General features: G+C 40.0%; 1 protein-coding gene across 1 annotated transcript in view; it reads right to left on the bottom strand.

Annotated features, from left to right (window-relative positions):
• The window catches only part of LOC107569100 (NACHT, LRR and PYD domains-containing protein 12-like), a 319,086-nt gene that overhangs the window by 48,693 nt on the left and 260,833 nt on the right, over positions 1-9,560 (bottom strand). The window lies entirely within an intron of this gene.

The raw sequence follows: 9,560 nt of genomic DNA, 5'->3' as shown, positions 1-9,560 counted from the left end.
GAACGTCTAGGTTACTTGTGTAACCCTCGTTCCCTGAAGGACTCTCGGGCGAGATCCCAATTCGTCAGTCACTGACGTAACGTCTCCGTTCCCTCCTTCAGGGAACGAGGGTTACACAAGTAACCTAGACGTTCTTGACACTTCTAATTCAACTTTCTGTGACCTAGGCCATATGCCCAGGAGGGAAAGGAGGGGACTTAAGGATGGGTGAATGGACAGTTGGGCAAATGGTTTTCTTTGAGATCTTCTCTTCAGATTAGAAAGTCTATTGTTCCCATCATCGCTATGGGAACACCTCCGGTGTGACGAATGTCTGAAGCCCTTATACCATCACGCCAATTTATTGGACAATAGCGCTTAGCACCGCCCCGAGCATATGTCACGTATGCTCATATATGCGTGCTGTGCGCTATTTCATCAGATTTTAATTCCTCCCGGAAGCAAATCATCTGTTGCCCGTCAGAAAGAGATTCTTGTGTTCTAAGCTATCTATTTATATAGAGTAGTTTACTCCTCTAAGGCGGACACAATGAGTTTTCCGGTATGTATGGATGCATGTTACACAGACTCACGAGGAAACCGGTAGGAAGACCGCTTTGCGGCCTTTATCTATTGTTGTATCCGTGATATCTGTGTTTGAGTAAGTTGCGCTCTGGGCTCACTCTCTTTCTGAGGAAGGAGAGATGTTCGTTCAACCCCCGCTGTTCCAGTTCTGCGGTTGCCGAGGCGCCGCATGAGCTCGACGCTTGGGGTGACGGCAATGAGCCCAAGTGTACAGAGAGTGAAAGAACGGAATTAATCCCCTTCTCTCTCGCTCTCTTCCCCAGACCACGTGCGTTCATCAGAAGAGCGCCTCGTGAGTCAGGTGGTTAGTCAAATCTGATTCCTGCTCCGGAAGCTCGTAATCGATTCTTTCGGCTGCGGATTACATGATTTGTTCACAGGTATGTTTTTAATTGTGATGTGAATTGATATAGAGTCCAGTTAACGGATGTGTGCCGGAAGAGAGTTCCAAAGATGTGGGGCAGAGCAACTGAAGGCTCTGGCCCCCATAGTGCTAAGTCTGAATGTTGGTACAGTTAAAATTGCAGTCTTAGAGGAACAAAGTGTTTGAGGAGAAGTATAGGGAAGAAGTAGGTCAGAGAGATATGGGGGGCTAGCTTATGAAGGGCTTTGAAAGGTAACAAAATAATTTTGTAATTGATCTGGTGGGAAACAGGAAGCCAGTACAGCTGGATAAGGAGAGGTTTAATGTGGTCCGTTGATCTGGTGCGAGTAATGATCCTGGCTGCAGAATTCTGAATTGATTGAAGACAATGCAGAAATTTATTTCAGGTGCAAATGAGGAGGGCATTGTAATAATCTATACGGGAAGTGACCAGAGCATGGACAAGAACATGTGTATTGTGCTGGGAGAGGGATGGACGAAGTCTGGAGATGTTGTAGAGGTGGAAATATGCAATAGAAGAGATATTGTTGATGTGAGGACCAAAGGAAAATGCACTATCTTTTGCACTTTTAACTTGGGAGGAGATGAGAATCTGAGAGCCATCACCTGATACGGTGAAAGGATGAACTTTGGAGAGTGTGGCTCTAGATCCAATGGGGAGAAACTCACTTTTGTTTCCATTGAGTTTGAGAAGGCTGATTGCTCTCACTTCCTGTCTACAAGCTATCAGCAACTGAATGTCAGAGGGAGGAAGAGAAGTACTTGGCTTTGTAGAAAGATAGAGTTGTGTATCATTGGTGCAGCAGTGAAAATTGATCCCAGAATGTTGGAGAATATTGCCTTGCGGTAAAATGTAGATGATAAAAAGCAATGGTCTCAGCATGGAACCCTGGGGAACACCATGAGTAACTGTGGCAATTTTTGAAGCTACATTTTTTCCCTGAATGATATATTTTCTATTTAGTAGATATGACCTGAACCAGGCTACTGCATTATTAATGATCCCAATGGTAGCCAAACATTCCAATAGAATTGAGTGGGAGATGGTGTCAAAAGCTTCAGTAAGGTCGAGAAGGATCAAGATGGATAAAAGGCCATTGTCAGCTGCAAGTAGAAGATAATTTGTAATTTTTACCAGAGCTGTTTCAGTGCTATGATACTGGCGAAAGCCTGACTGAAAAGGTTCGTAGAGGTTATCGTTCAGGGTAGTTTACTGCCTATATTTTAGGCAGCAGTTTCTTTAACTTGTGATACAATTTAGAATAATAAAATGGATAAAACATGAGTACATCAAAGCAAAAGCCCTGGTGTTAAATGACCACTGCTCAGAATACATAGTGGCCCTCATTTATGAAATGGACATGATAGAAAACTGCAGCTTTTCACAGTCATTTTACATTTTAATTGAGGAGCCTAATCTTTTGTTATACTCGCAGCACATCAGTTATTATTGCAGGGCAAATTAATTGTAACTTTAATTTAATAATAAAAGTAACTTCATAATAATAATAGGCCTAATAAAAAGAAGTATGTAACATGCCTACATTAATTGGAAATGCCAAACCTCTTAATATTGCCAATAATTTATGTTTTTGACAATATCTCTGGCTATCGTCCATACAAGATCATCGTCTTTCAACACAACCCAGCAAGAGGAGGTTATCGCGGGGCCGCTGGGCAGAAAGCACGCTGCGTTACGTCGTTTGGGCTGCCTTGTTGATCGCTGAATTTCTGAATGTATGGTATATTATTATCTGAATGTAACTTATTCCGACCATTCGTACGATGGGATTGGCAGTATACAAATGTTCCATGAATTACTTGTGAACCCTGTAGTAAGTTGATTTGTGCAGCCAGATCTGTGCTCGTTTCTATGTTAGATTGATAAATGAGGGCCATTGACCCAATCTACAGGTCCTGGTTGTTCAAAAAGTTTAATGCGGCTCCGAATGATTCAGTGATTCACCCAGTAATTCAGACTCAATCAATGATTCAAGTTACCAAATCCAGATTACCAGTAGTCAGAATGAAACCACATATCACAATGTAGGCTGAAGATACATAATAACAACTTTTTACACAAGAATACTTTTTGTGTGCAAAAAATTAAAATAATGACTTTATTCAACAATTCTTCTCCACACGTCACTCCAGCACCATTTAATTCAATTAAACAATACAAAAAACAATATTTACTCACAACAAATGAATAAAAGCAAACAAATGTACATGCATTAAGAAATTGTTAGAAACTACATTTGACTGGTACATCTCTGATGATCGTCATTGTAATTAAAGGGGTCATATGATGCAATTTCACGTTTTTCTTTCTCTTTGGAGTGTTACAAGCTGTTTGTGCATAGATAAGATCCCTAAAGTTGCAAAGACTAAAGTCTCAAACCCAAAGAGATATATTTAAAAGTTAAGACTCATCTATACCTTCCTAAAATGCCTCATTTAAACATGCCCCCACATATCTACGTTACTGTGTGGGAAGATTTGCATAACATCACCCAAATGTTTACGTTAAGAAAGAAGTTGTAACTTTTATTCTTGCTGTAGTATTGTTGTGTTTCATTGCGAAAGCGAAAATACCTTGTTTGGCCTTCCAAAAGAGGACTCAACTAGAAATCAGTGGTTAAGTTGTATTTACAACACTGTTCCAGAACACTTCATCACAAATATTCACGTGTGTTCAGCGCATTTTACGGAGGTAATGAGATTTATAAAAATCTAGGCGTTTCAGAAATACGGGGCATAGAGGAGAAACAATAATGTACAGTATGTTATGTGAACTTTAAACTGCATAAATATACAAAATAATGTTCTTTTTAGCAATGTCATTTGATCCCTTTAATATTTCAGATAATTTAATTTATTTATTTTACTGTACTCAAAGGCTTAATCAAATCAAGTACATAACATAAAGAATTGTGTATATGCACATCTGATACAAATGTTGCATTATTTGACCAATTGTACAGTTTTATTACATGTTGTACCCTTCTGCTGGGATTATAAAAATGCTATTATTTGTATTCCAAACATTTGACTATCATGTACTAATCACTCATTGTTTATGTCCTGTTGAATAACTAGTGAATAGTTTAGAGATTTATAGGTGTGTTTGGTTTGTGTGTGATTGATAATGCATGCCTGAGATGGTGATAACAATCAATTCTTGGTAAAATATATAATATTCTTGTTATAGAAATTATCAAGGAATTTGCTGATTTTCAATCTGAGCTAGTGCTGGCTGCAGATAAAGTCTCAATTGTTGGCCATTTTAATATCCATGTAAATAATTAAAAAGATGCATTGGGATCAGCATTTATACACATTCTAAACACTACTGGGGTTAGATAACACGTGACAGGACCTACTCATTGTCATAATCATACTTTAGATTTAATACTATCACATGGAATTGATGTCAATGGCATTGAAATTCTGCGGCAGGACGATGGTATCTCAGATCATTATCTAGTCTTGTGTATACTCCATATAGCTAAAGCTGCAAATTCAACTCCTTGTTACAAATATGGTAGAACCATCACTTCTACCACAAAAGACTGATTTGTAAATAATCTTTCTGATATGGCTCAATTACTCAGCATATCCAATAGCTCAGAAAGTTTGATGGTGTAACAGAAACTATTGACTCTCTTTTCTAGCACTTTAGACACTGTTGCTCCTTTACGCTTAAAGAAGATTAAGGAAAACAGTCCGGCACCGTGATATAACAAGCACACTCGCACCCTAAAGAGAGCAGCTTGGAAAACGGAGCGCAGCTGGAAGAAAACTAAACTAGAGGTATTTCGTATTGCATGGAGAGAAAGTACTACATACAGAAAAGTCTTCGCGAGTTTGTCACTGTTTTGGAGCACACTGTCTTACAGATAACCTTAAGACTAACATATTGATACTAACGCCCAAAAAACTTTAATTTTGATTTCATGGGGACTTTAACACTGTAAAGCTGCTTTGACACAATCTGTAATGTATAAAGTGCTATATAAATAAAGGTGACTTGACTTGATTATACTCTGTAAGAGTGGGGAAATTCAGACCATGTGACTAACAAGATAACATGTCGATTTATGTATTGGGAGAAGAAAAAAATCTACACCCCAAGCTAAAACAATGTCTAATTGGTCAAAGCCCTATTAAGGATGTGGCCAACAGCTGAGCTTGAGAACTCCTGACACAAACAAATTTCACTTTTTGCCACTGCCTTTTTGCTTCTCGCTTTTTGCTTTTAAGCTTTTTGCATTCTTCGAGCACTCTTTCAGCGTGTTTTACGGCCCTGCATGCCTGCTGCTCCTCTGCTATCATGAGGAGATTAGTCATCTAGTTTTACCACACTCTTCTTTTCTTTTCATTCTTTTACACTTTTACTTTCTTTCTTTTCCGTTGAGTCTCTACATTTGTAAGTTTGCTGCAAAGCCGTGTCTCTGACTCAGTGTCTGCCCACCTAAAACGTCAATCAGCCAATAAGACTTCACAAAATTCATTACCCAATGGCCAATGATTGGCTTTCTGAAACATCCAGACACTACTAGACCTCCAGTGAATCAACAACCTGGGAAACCCCTTTCAGTGGATAATGCCACCGAAAGGGAACCTCCAACAGATTTAATCCCCTAACACAGGCAATGCAAGTAAACTGTCTCGGTTACGTAAGTAACCTTCGTTCCCTGATGGAGGGAATGGAGACGTTATGTTGTGACGACATAGGGGGTTTATTTGAGAGCCCCAATCTGCACTGACTTTCAGAGAAAATGGCAATGAAATTTGTCTAGTGGATTCTGCATACCTGAGCCACTCCCCATGCATACTGGTATAAATAGGCGACAGGTGCATCAACTAATTCAGGTTTTACGCTGAGGAGCCAAGAACGTGTCCCTGGCAACCAGCGATGGTTCGAGGTTGCGGCATGGGGAATATAACATCTCCGTTCTGACCATCAGGGAACGAGGGTTACGTACGTAACCGAGACGTTCCCTATCTGTCAGTCACTACAGGTTATGTCGTGACAACATAGGGGGTCCAAGGAAAGCGCCACAACCAGAACCCCATCACAACCTTGTAGCGCTGCAAAAGTTGACAAGCAGCCGCTACACAAGGGTCGTAACATTCCCAACGCCCCAGTGCAAATCCGCTGGCCTTGGTGCCCGCAGGGACCAAAGGGTGAGTACATCACTGCTGGAGATAGCCAAGCCGCTGTTCCTATGGCAGACATTTTTTTCTTTAGAGAAGGGATTTCGACCTTCATGAAAGGTGTGTTGTGGGAAAATTAATGTTTTTCTCTTTATGTATGTCACCTGAAATGCAACAAAGACATCACACAGTAAAACAGAGAGCCTTTGAAGTCTTTAGGGCTTTAATTTAATCAGGAAAGACAGAGGGGTTAGTACTTTTGGCCTCACGGGTGTGAAGGCACACAAACACACAATAAAAGCAAATGATCAGAAAGAGCCTTTGAACTCTTCAGTGCAGGAAAGACAGGGGGGTTGTTGACCTCACAGATGTGAAGATAATAAAAGCCCAGGGGGGTTAGAAGGACCATTGTTTTTTCTTTCTGAATACAGCTAGGTGTGGTTTAAGGAAAACCTGCAAGAAGTGGGGGTGATAACAGTATAATAAGGCTGTCTGCTTTCAGTGTGATTTCAGGTTTTGTTGTGCTTCAGGGTAGCTGCTGAAACATGAACATACCTCTTTAAGGAAAATAAACTTCTTTCCTTAAATATAATTTGATTCCTTGTCTCTTACTCTGTGATGCTATTTTGTTAGTAATTGTTTTTGCCACAACAGGTGCTTCACACCTTTCCTGTTTGTTGTTTACAGCTTTTTTGAAAGTTTACAGGAGATAACGGGCGAGCTGTGACATGCGACGTGATCGTAGACCTCCCTGCTGGTTGATGTACGAGACAGCCACAGTGTTGTCCGTGCGGACCAACACGTGCTTGTCCTGCAGCAATGGCCGGAACTGCCGCAAAGCCAGATGCACTGCCAACAACTCTAGGCAGTTGATGTGCCAAAGCAGTCGAGGCCCTGTCCAAGAGCCCTGAGGTTGCATGTAGCGCCCAAACCCGTACTGGAGGCATCCGTCGTGACAACGACATGCCGGGACACTTGTTCTAAGGGCACCCCGGCCCGTAGAAAGGCAAGGTCTGTCCAGGGGCTGAATAGGCGGCGACACTCCGGTGTGATGGTCACACGAAGTGTACCGCAACGCCATGCCCATCTCGGGACTTGGGAGCGTAACCAGTGCTGAACTGGTCTCATATGAAGCAATCCGTGCGGCGTGACTGCGGCTGCGGATGCCATATGCCCCAGGAGCCTCTGAAAGTGTTTCAGAGATATCACATTCCTGCCTCTGAAGGAACTCAGGCAGTTCAGCACTGACTGGGAGTGCTCGTTGGTGAGACTCAATATAAGTTAGTCCAGTCTCCAGTCCAATACAGTTCAATATCTCCTTTTCCCACATTTTCAAGCATGGAGCATCCCTACTCTTTCAGCATAATGCAATAACACTTCTGGCTTGGAGGAGACCAAAATAGAGGAGTTTAGTTTGTTTCTATGTAAAATCTAGCAGATATATTCCAAGAATACAGAGTTTAACTTTCAAAGGAATCTTAGTATTGAACATGTTTGACATACACTTAATAAATTGAAATTCTATTTTTAAGAAAATGATTTTTTTGTGTTCTTCTTCAATGACTTATTATCTGAAGAGTATAGATAAATTTTTAATGGTATATCTGGGATGGACTCTTGTTCAATGTCTACCCAAGCTGGAGGTATTGTTGTATGGAAATAATGTATTGCTGAAGTCAGCTGGGCAGCCATATAGTACCATCTAAAATTAGGAAGCTGAAGCCCTCCCCTTGTAGGTAGATGTAATAGCTTAAAGTCCCTCTGTAGTCCAAATTGTTGTCCCTTAAAACTAATCTTTGATCATCAAAATGACATATTTAAATGTTTTTTCTTGTGACAATAATTTTCTCATGCCTTAAAATAGCATGAATGTAACTCTACACCCTTGCCTCATTTACTATAACGGGTTTATGAATACACAAATTAGCCCCTCCTCCACAATGATAGGATCCCTTGACGTGGCAAAAAAGGGCTGTTTCAAACCGTGTTCCTGGGACTGCCTTTAGGAAAGTAAGTTTTAATGAGAAAATATAGCAATGGTGTTGATTAATGGATTGACACATGGTTTGTCTAAAAGCATATTAAAAACACCACATAGACAAATAAACAACATTAAAAAAACTTGATTTTCACTACAGGGGGACTTTAAGGCGAAGTCTACCATTTTCTGTCATTCCAAATAAATTGGGCAAGTAGTTTGTTACGTTTGTCATAGAACATGTTTGGTAACGGCAATGGGAGTGTCTGAAAATAGTATAAAAATTTGGGTAGAATAGACATTTTTATTATGTTAATTCGTCTGTTCATGGATATTGGTAAATTTGACAATTTTTGCAATACTTCAATAGTTCTGTCCAACAGGGCGTAATAATTTATTGGGATTATTTTACTAGGATCGGGAATGATATTGAGACCTAAATAACTAAAACCTTCTGTAGTTGTCATGAAAGGGGTGTTTATTATGGGTTTATGTCTTTCTTCCTTATTAAGAAACAATAATACTGACTTGGAATTATTAATTTTATATCCAGAAAATTCTCAGAAGTTTTCAATTAATCTCATCATATTAGGAATACTACTTTTCAGATTTGTCGGAAAAAATATCATCATCCATCATCCATCATCCGCATCATCCTTCCCCCCAATTGTAATACCTAATATTCCTGTATGGGCTCTTACTGCCATAGCTAAGGGTTCGACTGCCAAAACAAACAACAGTGGGGACAGAGGGCACCCTTGACGGGTAGATCATTGTAGATTAAAAGGTTTTGAGATGTTGTTATTAGTTAATATCACAATAGCTGGGTTTGTGTATAGAAGCTAAATCCACTTGTGAAAAGTTTTGCCTTTTCCAAACCTTGGAAGCACTTCTAAAAGATAGTCCCATTCTATCCTGTCAAATGCTTGACATGCATATACAGATAACATTGCTGTCTTTTTCATTGTGTCTCTCGTACAGTATATTCAAGACTCTTATAATATTATGATATCCTTGACTTTTTTGTATAAAGCCTTGTTGATCATCAACAATTAATTGGGGAAGATATTTATTTAATCTTTTAGAAAGCGCTTTACAAAGTATTTTTGTATCACATCCCATTAAAGGTGACATATCATTAAAATCTAACTTTTTCACGTTTCCTTGGTTGGTAGATGCACCAGGGACCTGATTATAGCACTTACAACCTGGAAAAGATTAACCCAATCACTTTGTTTAGGTAAGCCTTTTTCTGCAAGCGTCTGAGAAAATGAGCGCGTCTGATTTTGCTCCCTTGGTGACGTGGCAAAGGGATCTCATTATAATATTACCGCCCCTTAATCTGTAAGTTTACACCCACGGCGCCGTCATTTTGATTTCGCAAGCGACAACGGTGTACTAGTTTTAATGTCATGATGAAAGTTTGAGCAGAACACACTAACTGTTCTGTGTTTGGCTGCAGAGACGAGCACA

This window comes from Sinocyclocheilus grahami, unplaced genomic scaffold (assembly GCF_001515645.1).
Source record: "Sinocyclocheilus grahami isolate Dianchi unplaced genomic scaffold, SAMN03320097.WGS_v1.1 scaffold1312.1, whole genome shotgun sequence".
Classification (NCBI taxonomy): Eukaryota; Metazoa; Chordata; class Actinopteri; order Cypriniformes; family Cyprinidae; genus Sinocyclocheilus; species Sinocyclocheilus grahami.
The sequence above is the reverse complement of the archived record's forward strand: the minus strand, read 5'-3'. Positions and strand labels throughout refer to the sequence as shown.